This window comes from Equus caballus, chromosome 5, assembly GCF_041296265.1.
Source record: "Equus caballus isolate H_3958 breed thoroughbred chromosome 5, TB-T2T, whole genome shotgun sequence".
In the NCBI taxonomy this organism is placed as follows: Eukaryota; Metazoa; Chordata; class Mammalia; order Perissodactyla; family Equidae; genus Equus; species Equus caballus.
Window position 1 is genome coordinate 46,127,810 of NC_091688.1, and position 13,631 is coordinate 46,141,440.

Genomic DNA, 13,631 nt, shown 5'->3' on the forward strand with positions numbered 1-13,631 from the left:
TGGATCGTAGGGTTTATAACACATGTTAAGTAAAATGGAGGACAACAATAGCCTAAAAACAAGCAGGGGAGAAAACTGAAGAGGTATGGTATCACTTGAAGGCAGACTGTGGTAAGTTGCAGATGTGCGCTGTAAATCCTAAGGCAGTCACTGAAATAACAGAGTTACAGTGAATAAGCCAATGAACGAGAGAAATTGGAATTGTATACAAAACCATGTAAACACTATGACAGCAATTGCTCTTCCAGGACCCTACCCCAGAGAAATACTACTATAAGCGGTCAAAGGTATATGTACAAGAATGATGATCACAGCACTACTTGTAATATTAAAAGCATAGAACCAAATTAATTTTAAAAATATATGGAAAGGGTACAAAGAAACAATGGGAGAAACTCTTGTCAAAAGTAAGATAGAGGATAATTTCGATGTTTCTGCTTTTTCATACATTTCTTGATTCTGAAGCATAAACCTAGGTATGTTTTCAATGGCTCTCCTGGGAGGATCTGAGATCTGAAACTATCTCACTCAGGATCCTCCTGTGGTGCACAGACACAGAGGACAGGAGGGTAACGCAAGCGAGGTCTCTCCCTCTCCCTACCTGTAGGTGACAGGATTGCAGGGTAAATACTTCTAAACTGCAAAAAGCTACAACTGTAAGTAGTCGCGAACCGCCAGCCATTCAGTTAACAGTCTAACGCACCAGCCAGTTGTGCCACGAAGACACACGGGAGCCTTTGCTATCTCAACAGGGTGCTAACACTCATTCAACGCCAGGCCGAGCCACCCGCCCTTGCAGGACAGCAGTGCCGGCTCCAGAGCCTCGGAAAACCCGACACGCGGAGTCGGCGCAGCGTGTTGATCGCCTTTGAGACCCGTGCGTTGAGTGATTCCGGAGGCAGAAGGGCAGCCAAGCGGCCTCGCCCCGCCTTGCTCCACACCCGCCTCAGATGCCAGCACTACGGAGATACCCCCCGGGCCTGGGCCGAGTGGGGCCCAAGAGAAGCTGAACGCCAGATGGGCTCCGGTGACGGGCGGCTCGTCCAGTTTGCTCCGCCTTCACCCGACCACCTGCGCCGCCGGCGCTCCCCTCACTCCACTCGGCTCGGCTGCGGTCGGTGACAGGGAGTTGGGGTTGGGGGTCAAAAGACGCAAACGCGAAGAGGCGGGAGAGAAGCCGGGCATTTGAGGACGAGACCTCCCGGGAGCCCTACGCAGAGGCGCGGCCCGGATTCAGGGGAGATGAGAAACACATCAGAATGGGGAAGGGAAAACGGAGACAACATGAGGCAAAAGCATGCGTACCTGCAGCTGTTCAAGAAGAGAGAAACGCGGCGACTGGAATGATTTTACGTCAAAATTCGTAGAGCACGAGTGGAGTGTGCCACCCGGGCTGTGGCGCGCCGTGATCGTATAGTGGTTAGTACTCTGCGTTGTGGCCGCAGCAACCTCGGTTCGAATCCGAGTCACGGCAGTGTTTCCCTTTTGCTTTGTGTTTAAAACCTTACGGGCTGCCCCTCTTACCTGGGGGCCAGAGAGCGCTTTTTGCTGGCCACCAAGTGCAGTAACGTCACGAGAAGGGAAGAAAATATAACAGCGCACGAAGCTCTAGCACAGTCACAGGAGACAATCCTGGACGTGCTCCACACCACACCATTTAACAGAAAATATATAAAGATGAGGTGCGAGCTCTCAATGAGACTTGTGTGTAACTTCCACTAAGGGAATGGTCTAGTCACTAGAGGTTTTAAAGATTTTATTTTTTCCTTTTTCTCCCCAAAGCCCCCCAGTACATAGTTGTATATTCTTCGTTGTGGGTCCTTCTAGTTGTGGCATGTGGGACGCTGCCTCAGCATGGTCTGATGAGCAGTGCCATGTCCGCACCCAGGATTCGAACCAACGAAACACTGGGCCGCTTGCAGCAGAGCGCGCAAACTTAACCACTCGGCCACGGGGCCAGCCCCTACTAGGGGTTTTTTAGTGGAAACATTTCAAACATCAGCGAGGCTTTTTTACACACAAAAAGAAGAGGTTTTAAAGAGTTAACAATTACTCCAAACTGGTCGTGGTCTCCGTTGCAGTCTCTGAAATCCGACGGCCAATTTTTATCCTTTAAGGGAATTATTAATGTGTATTCACAGAACAAAATGCACAAATCTCTAATGGACAAATGGACAGCTATATGAATATTGAAATATGCAACCTTCAACAGGATCATAACATACAGAAATTTTCTATCATCTAAGCATGGCCCTTTGATACACTTTCCAGGTAATGCCTTCATCCCCTGCTATTTTATAACTATTCAGATGTCTACCCTCACAGATTAGGCTTGTCCTTTCTTCAAATTCACACAAAAGGATGTACACTTTTTCAGTCTAGCTCTTATCAAGCAACCTTATATCTTTGATATATATGTACGTTATTGCGTTCGTCACACCTTAATTTTGGTGTAAATGTTAAGCTTTACACCAATGTAAACGACACCCGAAATGATGGACATTTGGGCAATTTCAAACCACAGCATTGGGGAAAAGGCTCATGTGAATACCATTCTAGTAGTAATTTGTGGATATGTGAAAAAATGGCCACTGAAAGAAGGGAAGCCATAGACAAAAAATCTGCAAGGAAAGCAAGACCACTGGCCTTCTATCCTAGAGGTGTTAGAATGAGGGAGAGAAGGGCGACAGCGAGGCAAGTCAGAGAAAAGTAGAATTTTTACTGCCAGTGAAGAGCACATTCTCTTCCATCATGCCTCTTCTCTCCAAGGTCTTCCTAGGGAAGGATGGGCTGACGGAAGCGTCGTTCCGAAGTGGTCCAGTGCGCAGAGTCCGGGCTTCTCCTGGAATATTTGCTGGTGTCTCTTCTGGGTCAAAGCAACTCCACAGGATATTCCTGTTGATCCCTGAGGAGTAGTGGGAGAGACACCAACTTGGCCAGCTTCATGAGCCGCACTCAACATAGGCCCCTCATGGAGGAGCGGGGATTCAAGGCTTCTGAGCCGGGCCCCTCAAATGGCTGAGGCAAGAGAACCAGCTAGGGAACCTCCTGCTGCCTCAGGTTCTCTCCTCCTGTTGTTTGAGAACGTGGATCCAATTTTCTCCCCAGCACAGGAGAGGCGTCTCAGTCATTTCTGCTGGTTGGGAAAGGCTTATTGTGCCCAGGAATGCAGCTGGTGTGCAGAAGGTGAGTGAAGGGTAAATGGGGTGAGAGGCAAGAAGCAGCCGGCTAGCCCAGACATGGAGCTGGCGCTGGACACAGAGCTTCCCAGAGAAGCCAGGCGTCAGGCTTCCTTGTTCCTGGAAAGGGTACCTCCTTCCGACCTGACCCCAAAGAGCCAGCATGCAGGGGCTGCTGTGACCATACTCTCCGTGGGGTCCCCACGTATGAACACACCCATGGCCAGCTGCGGGTTAGTAGCATTTGGAGAGAAAGAAGGTATCACGCAAAAAGCAGGGCTTCTCCATACGCTTGGTCAGGAAAGAAAAAAGCCAGGAATACAGAGGTGGAGACTGCCGAATGTGGCACACCAAAGTATGCTGTCCTGGGCCTGGGTTGGCAGAGAGCAATGAGGCAACATGGAAGAGACATCAAGAACCAGAGAATATCTGGTGAGAGCGCAAACTCAGTCCTCTGCTAGCATTAATTCCACAGCCAAATCTCCCACATGCAGGGAAACAGCATGGGTCAGCACAGCCAGCCAGAGGAAAACGACTTTTGTGGGCGAGTTATCTCTTCAACCAGGTAAGTATAGCCACCTCCCTGCAGGCACAATGCAGCCTCCCATCTCCCCACCGTTCACTCAGGATCACCACCCTCCCCTTCACCCACCCCTCACCATTCTTTTAAACTGTTCTCCCAAAGCAAGTCAAGCCATGCCCCCTCACCACCACCCCCACAACCCCCAGGGGAGACCCCACAGGCGGGCCCACCAGACTGACTGCCCTTCAGCAGAGGCTCCAGATCCACTGACCGGCAGCCAGTGCACTGTCTCATCTACATACTCCACCTGCTGCCTCTGTAGCTCGGTCCACATTACCTTCCCAGGCTCTCCCTCTCCTCTTGCCTTTACAGTTGGACACAACATTTATCCCAACAGATCTTCGGAGCAAGTGTGCAGTGCCTGGTAGAGTCCACAGAGGTTTAAAAAAAAAACAAAACAGCAGTTGGAGAAGTTGTGGCATTTGCCTGGAACATCATTGTTTTGATATTCTGGTATTGATTTTTACACCTACCTTCTGCTTATGGAACTGATACCGGTTTTCCATTTGTGGTAGTGGGATGAATTAAAAAGTCAAACTACTCAGGAAAAAGAATATGAATCGATTGAAAGAAAATATTTTAAAAATATATTCAGCTCTCGCTCAACTGACAAGTGTGTGGATACGGCAAAAGCCTGGGGCCCCTAGCATGTGTGCTGATGCTGTGCCAGTCATTGGATCTGTGCCTGTGATCCAATGCCGCTCTGGTCTGCTGCTCCAAAAATCCTGAAGCCAGGTCACGGTCTCCGAGAGACACCTCAGGAGGATCCACCTACCCCAAGGTGACTGACTGTACAACTCCATTTCCTTCTCCTGGGAAGCCTAAGCCAGGGTCTTCCTGGATCACAAATGAAGTTATCTTAATGACCAAAACTTATGAGAAAATATTCTTGACATTTTTTACCTATTAGGGAAATACAAATTAATACTAGAAGGAGATACCATCACATGATATTTATATCATATTTATATTTAAAAGAATTAGTACACCAAATGCTGACAAGAGTGTGGAGGAATTGCAACCGTAGTCGTGGGTTTACAACCAGTCTAGAGGACTGTTTGCCAATTTTTAATAAAGTTAAACTTGTACCTGTGTCATGATGCAGCAATTGCAGTACTTCTGTGAAGGCGCAAGCGCAGAAAAAGATTGCTAGAGAGTGCTCATCAAAACACTGGGTACTCATCAACAACACCAATTAACACTCAAATTACTCCAATAATACCAAAATTAAGAGGTAATATGCATAACAATATGGATATATTTAATGAACATAATGTTCCATGAAGAAAGCGAGATACAAAATTCATTCATTTGCATTTCAAGAACAGGCAATAGTAATCTATGGCAACAGACCTCAGAATAGTAATTAACCAAGCAAGATAGGGTAGGAATTGCCTGGAAAGCAGCTCAATGGACATTTCTGGGATGAAGGCAGTTTTCTGTAACTTGATCTGGATGATGATTACATGTGCCAAAATTCAACAAAGTGTTTGATAAAGATTTGTGATTTTTACTCTATGTGGACTATGTTTCAATAATTGACTGTTCCCATAAAAATTAGTGGATGGTGGATGGACAAAAGCGGGTGTAGACACAACTGGTTTGTACTTTATTGTAGAGTACAATACACTTTACTTTCAATACAATACACTTACAATTCACTACAAACTCGTTCTTCATTAGCGTAAAAACCCTCGCACTGATATTTGAAATATTTTTCCAGAAAAATGGCTATGACCACACTATTTCATTAATAGAAGCTACAGACAAGGCTCCTTGAGAGATGGTATTTCACCTTTGGATATATTTTCTGCTCAATAGTGAGACAAGGAAACATCCAAAGTTTCGCTTCCACAGGCCATCCATAGATTTGTGCATTGTGGGATTTACTCCTTTGATGGCATCTCACTATGGGGCCAGCGGTAAACTGTTCTCTCTGACAGCTGCTAAAGGAGCTCAGCTGGTGCTGGGATGAAAAGCAAACAGAAAGACCGGTGGTGGACAGTGCCCTACTGTAACTTGGATTTGAACCAAGGTTGCTGCAGCCACAACACAGTACTAACCACTAAAGGGTCATGATGCCACCCCGGCCTGCTGGAAGCACTGTACTTCCTACAATTTCTTTTTTATGTAAAAATATTCACACTATTTTTGCTGTTTCATTTTTGGACACCTACTTCCAGACCTCTCTCATGATCTTCTCCGTTTCTCCCTCCCCATTCTGCTACCTAATAAAAACAATTTTCATCTCTCAGGATTCGGGCCTATGCCTCTTCACAGGTTTTCCGGGAGCTCTCACCTCATTCATGCCTCTGCTTTCTTTCGCTGCTTTTCACATTTCGTCTTTTGACCTGACCTCTTCGGGCTGCAGCCACACCGACCCCACCCTACTTCACAGACCGCGACCGAGTGGAAGGAGGGGAGCGCAAACTGCGCAGACGGTCGGGTGAAGGCGGAGCAAAGGTCCGGAAGAGCCATCGCGGGAGCCCACCGGCGTTCAGCTGCCGTTGCGCCCGACTCGGCCCAGGCCCGGGGGGTCGCGGCCCCAGGCGTCTCCATGGTGCTGGCATCTGAGGCGGGTGTGAAGCAAGGCAGGGCGAGGCCGTTCGGCTGCCTTTGCTTTTGGAATCACTCAACGAACGTATTTCAAAGGGGACGAGCATGCTGTGTCGACTTCACCTCTATGGTTTTCCGAGGCTTTAGACTGGACAGCTGTCCTGCAAAAGGTGGGTGGCCCCACCTAGATTGAACGAGTGCTTGTCCTCTGTTGGGGTGAGGCTAGGATCTTTCCATGTGTCTCTGTGGCGCAACGGGTTAGCGCGTGCGGCTGTTAAGCGAAAGGTTGGTGGTTCGAGCCCAACCAGGGACGCTTCTTCGCGTTTTCAGAACGTTCAAGTGTTTGCTGTCGGTTATACTCTGCCCATCCTTTAAAGCAAAGGCGGAAAGAGGGCTCCGCGCATACCCTCCTGTCCTCTGTGTCTTGTGCACATCGGGACGATCTAAGTCAAGATCATTATGGATCCTCAGAGATTAGCTCCAGGGGAAGACAGGTCACTGGGAATCCACGAACCCTCAAAAGAGTAGAGTCATCATTGTTACCTTCTGATTCCTTTTCACTATGAAGTTTCTTCCACTGTTTGTTTGTACTAGTATTTATTTAACCCTTTCCATATACTTTTGAAATTACTTTGGTTCTGTGCTTTTATTATTACAAATAATACTGCAGTCATCATTCTTCTACAAATATCTATAGAGTCCTGGAAGAGCAGTTGCTTTATCATAGTGTTTACATGGTTTTGTATATGATTCCATTTTCTCTCCTTTGTTGGGTTAGTAGCTATAACTATTTTGTTATTTAAGCGACTGCTTTACGATGTATAACTTACATCTGTAACTTACCAGTCTGCCTTCAAGAAATGTCATACTTCACATTTCTCCCCTGCCTGCCTTTATGATATTGTTGTCATGCATTTTACTTTGCATAAGTTATAAACCCCACAATCCGTTTGTATTTCTTTTGTTTAATCTGTTCCATGTATTTAAAGAGCTTTAACTACTAAGAAAAAAATCTTATATACTTTCCCATGCAGATACCATTTCTCTTGTCCGTCATCCCTTTGTGTACATCCAGATTTCCATCTGGCATCAGTGACCTTATTCCTGGAGGACTCCTTCAACATTTCTTGTATTGTAGATCTACTGTTGATGAAGTTTTCAGCATTTGTATGTCTGTAAATGTCATTATTCACCTTCATTTTTGAAAGATTTTTGTGGAGGAGGAGGCATAGAATTCCATGTTGACTTTTTCCCACTCAGTCATTTAAAGATATTGCTCCACTGTCTTCTCACTTGCACTGCTTCTGATGAGAAATCTGATATCATCTTTATTTTTGTTTTATGTATGTTCCAAGTCTTTTTCCTCTGGCTGCTTTGGAGATTTTTTCTTTTTCAAAGGATTTGAGCAATTTAATTATGATGTGACTAGTTTCTCGTGCTTGGGGTTCATTTGGCTCCTTGGATCAGTGGGTTTATAATTTTCATTATGATTGGAAAATTTTCTGTCATCATGTCTTCAAAAATATTTTCTTCAAAAAAATTTTCCCCCAGTCTTTTCAGGGACTCCAATTGCTTGTATATTAGGCCTTTTAGAGTTGCTCTACCATTCATGATGCTACGTTTATTAAAATTTTTTTTTGTCTTGACTGTGTTTCATTTTGAATATTTTCAATTATTCATGGCTTTTTGTTCTCTAACCTATTTTCATGCAATGTCTAATCTGCTGTTAATTCCAGCTTATGAATTTTTTATCTCAGATATTCTAGTTTTCATCCCTAAAGTTTGATTTTGGCCATTTGTATACACTCAACATGTCTACTTAACTCTTTGGACGTATGTAATACAGTCATAATAACTGTCTTAAAGTCCTCACTGCTAATTTTAACATCATGTCAGTTCTGGTTCAGTTTTTTTTCTTTTTTTTAAAGATTGGCACTTGAGCTAACATCTGTTGTCAATCTTTTATTCTTCTTCTTCTTCTCCCCAAAGCTCCTCAGTACATAGTTGTATATTCTAGTTGTAGGTCCTTCTGGTTGTGCTACGTGGGATGCCATCTCAGCATGGCTTGATGAACAGTGCCATGTCTGCACCCAGGAACCTAATGGGTGAACCCCTGGGCTGCCAAAGCTGAGGGCGCGAATGTAACCACTCTGCCACAGGGCCAGCCCCTGGTTCAGTTTTGATTGACTATACTTCTCATTATGGGTCATGTTTCCCTGCCTCTATGCACGCGTGGCATTCTTTGATTGGATGCCAGAAATTGTGAAAGTTTTCCTTCTTGGGTACCAGCTATGTTGGTATTCCTATAAATCTTCTTGAGTTTTGTTCTTGGGTACAGTGAAGTGACTTTTAAACAGTTGGCGATCCCTTTGGATCTTGCCATTATGATTTTTTAGGTAGGTCAGTCTAGAGCTGATGTTGCTACTACTGAAACAAGACCTTCCTGAGTGTTCTTCCCAATGGCCCATGAATTATTAGTCCAGTCAGGCTGTTGGGAGCAACTAAGATTTCCTGCCCTGTGTGAACACCAGGCACCATTCCATGATCTTTTCAGAAGTTTCTTCCCTTAGCCTCAGGCAGTTTCTTCATAGGAATGCCCGGATCAGTATCTGCTGAATACCTGAGGGAGGTCCTTTCCATATGCCTGGATTCTCTCTCTGTCCACCTCCCTCATCACTGGCTGTTTGTCCTACGAACTCTAGCTGCCTTGCTCTCCACGAATACTCAGCTTCATCCTCACAATCAAATGAGTTAGCCTCAGATTTCTCTCTTCCTGTCCAGCCTGGACTCTCTCTGAAAGCAGTAAGCTGGGCCAATGATAGGGCTCACCTGGTTTGTTTTTCATCTCTCAGGGGTTACTGTCTTTCTTGCCTGATTTCCAGTGTCTAGAAAAGTGGTATTTCAAGTATTTTGTCTTTTTGTTTTCTTTGAGTGCATGGGGGAAGGGGAGGGTAAATCTGATTCTTGTCACTCCACCTTTGCCAGAAGCTGAAGACATCTCTTTATGTATTCTTAGTTTGACGTCAATAGGAGGTGTGCCAATTTATATTCCAATCTATTTTTCCAACTTGATGAAGGAGCCTGCTTCTTCATACTCTTGCCAGCACAGCAAACTTTCTATACATGCATCTAATACTCTAACAAGAGGAGTGGTGCCCTCCTGACTCAACTTAGTGGGAGGTACAACAGTAGAACAATGTGGACATTACCCAGAGATACCCTATTACATTGGTTCAGCAGCTAAACTTCCAAGATGTTTAGAAAGTCTTCCAATAATTGTAATTGTTTTCGATAGTGACCTACTTAATAGGATCCAGAGAAGACTGGCCAGAATGACTGGGGATTGCTTCCTGCCAAGCAGCTTATCAGTTGGAGGGGAAAAGAACTACTGGTCCCAGACATTTGTTCCTCTTCTCTTTCCTTTATGAATTGCATTTTTGCCTTTATGCATACAATCTAATGACCAGTCTCCCTGCTATGCTAGGTTGCATTAGCATGCTGATAACTGTCTCTATAAAATTCTTTGACAGTGTTTGGGTATTTCTACAAAAATTATCCCATTTGAGAAAAATCATTGGAAGCAACAGAATCCTACACCTGACAATGCACCTTGTGCAGACTTGGATCCTTAGAGTTATTGGCTCACCTTCCCTTGGTTCTTATGTTGAATCTCATGAGCAAAAAAAGAGCTCTTTGGCTTTTACACACTAAATCTGGTTCTTGGACTCTCTCTCTCTCTCTCTGTCTCTCTTTCTCTACCTGTGCATCTCAGTCTGTCAGCCTCTCTCTCTCCCTCATACTCTAGGCTGCCCCTAATCTTATCCACTCTCTTCTCTTCCTCTTCAGCTTTCTGGGATCTTGCATTGGCATGCCTTCAATCACCAAGCATTATTAGGCACTTACTAGGTGCCAGGCTGTGCTCTGGGAGAGATGCTGCATCATGACTAAACCTAAGGTCCCTTCCCTGAGGTGCCTACACCTGGAGGCATCAAAAAAGAGCAGCATGCTGGGAATACAACTGGTCCCTGCTATAGCCTTCCCAGATGCATCCACTCACTCACGTCTAGGGTCCCTAGAAGTGAGTAAGACAAGAGAAGCATAAGGAAGAGTGGGAAAATAGATGACTTCAGATCTAGAAGGCAGGTAACCAAGAACTAGGATTTTTTTTAAAAAAATAAGCAAACACTTCAGGAAAACAATAGGCCTCCAGTGATAACTCCTTACTTCCTGGAGCAAACATTGCTTGTGTTTACACTTCTTAAACTGACAATGATGGCCAAGCTCACCAACACTCACTAAGGGCGCCCACACCTCCTCTTAACCTGTTAACATATGGCCACTCTATAATCTATAAAATATGAGGTAGCATTATATTAAAAAGGTGTTGTGTTGTTTCTATATTAATTAGAAAATATCCAGGCAAAGATTATACATTAATTAGCTCAATTTAATATCAGCCAAATAACTTAAAGATAATGATTGATCTTAAAATACTAATTTAGGTGACACATAACAAAGAAATGCATGTTGGAATCATATATTAGATGATACCTAAAAACATTTATCCAAAAATTGTAAGTGGAATAACTGAGCTACCATAATTTCTAGAATTTTAAGATTTAATCTCCATTTAAAAGATATTATACAGCATGCTTCATTTACTTGAACACATAACTTTAAATTTTATAAACTTAAATATTTATTGGAATTAAAGTTTGTTTATTTGATCAGTAAAACCAGCATAGGAGATTTAGGCAGTATCAGGATTGATGCGGGGTCGGTGAGCCGAGGAGTCGAAAGAAAGATTTCTTAGACTCTCAAGATCTGGCAGTAGTGCTCTTTTATTTAGAGAATAGTATAGAATAGCATGGGGACAGGACCCATGGGCAGGCAGAGCTGGTGTGTGGGGACAGGACCCATGGGCAGTCAGAGCTCCTGCTGCTGCCCCGAGTTGAGGGTTAGGGCTAAATTTAAGGCATAGGTATATGATTCATCTCTTTACAAGACAAAGGAAAGAACATGAAAAAACGTTAAAATGGTATCAGTGCAGGTGGGGTCTGGTCATTGGGTGATCCCATGACTTTTAGACAAGAATCAAATTGGATTAAGTAAAGGTTAGAAAGGTTAGACGCCACCACCCTAAACCAGTTACATGAGATTGCCAGACAGCAACCAACTTAAGTTCTTGCCTTCCCCATTAAGAGCTTCTAGGGACAAGGTCATCTCTCCTCTTCTTCCTGGTACAGAGAGGGAGGCACCTTTTACAGATAGAGATTTACCTTACAAATGTAAATGTGTCCCAACAAGGGCAAGTTCCATTCCCCAGAGCCTCCTTCCCTGTCCCAGTTTATCGAAAGCAATCAGCCCAAAACAATCCTGATGCCAAAGAGACATATCCTGGGGTGGCCAATTTCAGGTCCCTACAAGGTCATCCCCCCTTCCTTCACAAACGCAAATGTCTCAAAAGGGCAAGCAAAATTCCAGTCCTCGGAGCCTGCTTCTCATCTACAGTTTTAAAAGTAACTAGCCTAAAAATCCTCATCAAGGATCATTCGGATTTTGAAGAGAAAATAAATCCGAGACTTGTATAAAGTAGAATACTATGCTAACAGTATTGTAGAAAATCTGAAAGACAACATAAAGTAGTTTTTAGACCAAAATTTTTAAAGTGTTGTGATACATACAAGGAGTCATCTTTAGAAATATGACATGACATAAAAATGCCATTATACATCAGTTATTAGGATTCTTTAAAGTGTTTAAAAGTATTCAAGACTCATCCTTATTATCAACTTGAATTTTTCTTATATCTATACTGAGACCACTAATTTATCTACAGCTAGATCTCTTTTTGAGTTTCAGATTCAGTAAGAAAGGAAGTGCAAGAAAAAAACCCCATCAATATATTATCCTTGAACTCCACTGTGATCCTGGAAATAGGAGCTCGGTCACTATCTCCCACTTTGGGGAGGAGTACAGTTGAGTAGCCATCACAAATCAGGATGCCTGTCTCTGCTTGGACCAGGTCAAGACATCACACTTCACCTACCCCAGCCAGCCTGGGGGATGCCTTGGAAACTGTGATCAGGCCTCATCCCCATCTTGCCGCAAACCGCATCTCTGCGATGCAGAGAAGATCCCTGAGCGGCAGTGGAACCCAAGCCGCCAGCGGTGAAAGCACCAACTCCTAGCCACTAGGCCACCAGGGAATCACACAAGGACTCTAATTTGGCTTCTCCAGGTGAAAATTCTGAAAGTAAAGGTTCGATTTCTGAGACCCTGAAGGCAGAAATGGAGAGGATTCCCAGCGGCCCAGGGCTGAATGCAGCTGTGCAGGGCCCCCAGCCCTCACCCGGCTGCTCATCACCCTTCACCTCTGCGGGTCCGGGAGACTCTTGGGACGCTTTGGGCTCTGAGGCCTGACCACAGGGGAACTGCTCTGTCTTCCCTTCTAGTGTAGCTTTAACACTGTGTGCCGCAGAGCCAAGGACGTGCTCTTTTCCGAACCTCGGTTTCCTTCTGAGTAAGGGGCGGACTTGGCTCTGAGGGAGTGAGAAGTGGAACCAGTCTACGCCCTGATCTCTGAACTGGCTCAAGCGGCTCTCCTGACAATGGCACGTGTACAGGCTCCTTTTGGGGCCTAGACCAGCTTGATTGGGGGAGCACGAGGCTCCGTCCTACGTGCCTTTGCCTGGAGCCCTAAGAGCCAGCTTCGGTTCTGCTTTCTTTTGCTCCGTCAGGCAAATGAAGCTGTTGTGCAAGTGTGCTGGGAGGGGGAAAGCCAAGTGTGTGTGGGGGCCTGGAATTGGCCACCCCAAGATATGTCTCTTTGGCTAGATGATTATTTGAGGCTGGTTCCTTTGCAGACAGGAAAGCAACTGAAAAGTAGAATTTACTTACCCTTTTGTAAGAGACATTTACATTGTAAAGGAACTCTCCATCTGTAAAGATATCTCCCTCTCTACCAGGAAGAAGGGGAGATGACCTTATCTCTAGAAACTCTTAATCAATGGGGAAGGCAAGGACTTAAATCTGCATTTGTTTATTGTGCTTGTCTGGTAACTTCCTGTAACTGACTGCCCCCACCCCCAATATCCTCCTTTGTCTTTTAGCTGGATATGATGTTTGTGGTGGTGGTTTCGGCTATTTTGGCAAATTGCTTGGCTTGCCTGAGCCTCTCCCATCTATATATTGACAAATAAAAATGGCAAGCAATGGGATGTGTTGGAGGACATGAGGAAGCCATTTGGTGTAAACCTAATTCGGCCTGACTTTGCTTTTTTCCAAAAGGGCCTGACCGAGGCCATTCAGCA

The 13,631-nt window shown here is 44.8% G+C and overlaps 1 non-coding gene across 1 annotated transcript; it reads left to right on the forward strand.

Moving 5' to 3' along the window:
• Nucleotides 1-1,402: 1,402 nt before the first annotated feature.
• TRNAH-GUG (transfer RNA histidin (anticodon GUG)) lies at nucleotides 1,403-1,474 on the forward strand. The gene has a single exon. It is a non-coding gene; the product is annotated as a tRNA-His (tRNA).
• Nucleotides 1,475-13,631: the final 12,157 nt, after the last annotated feature.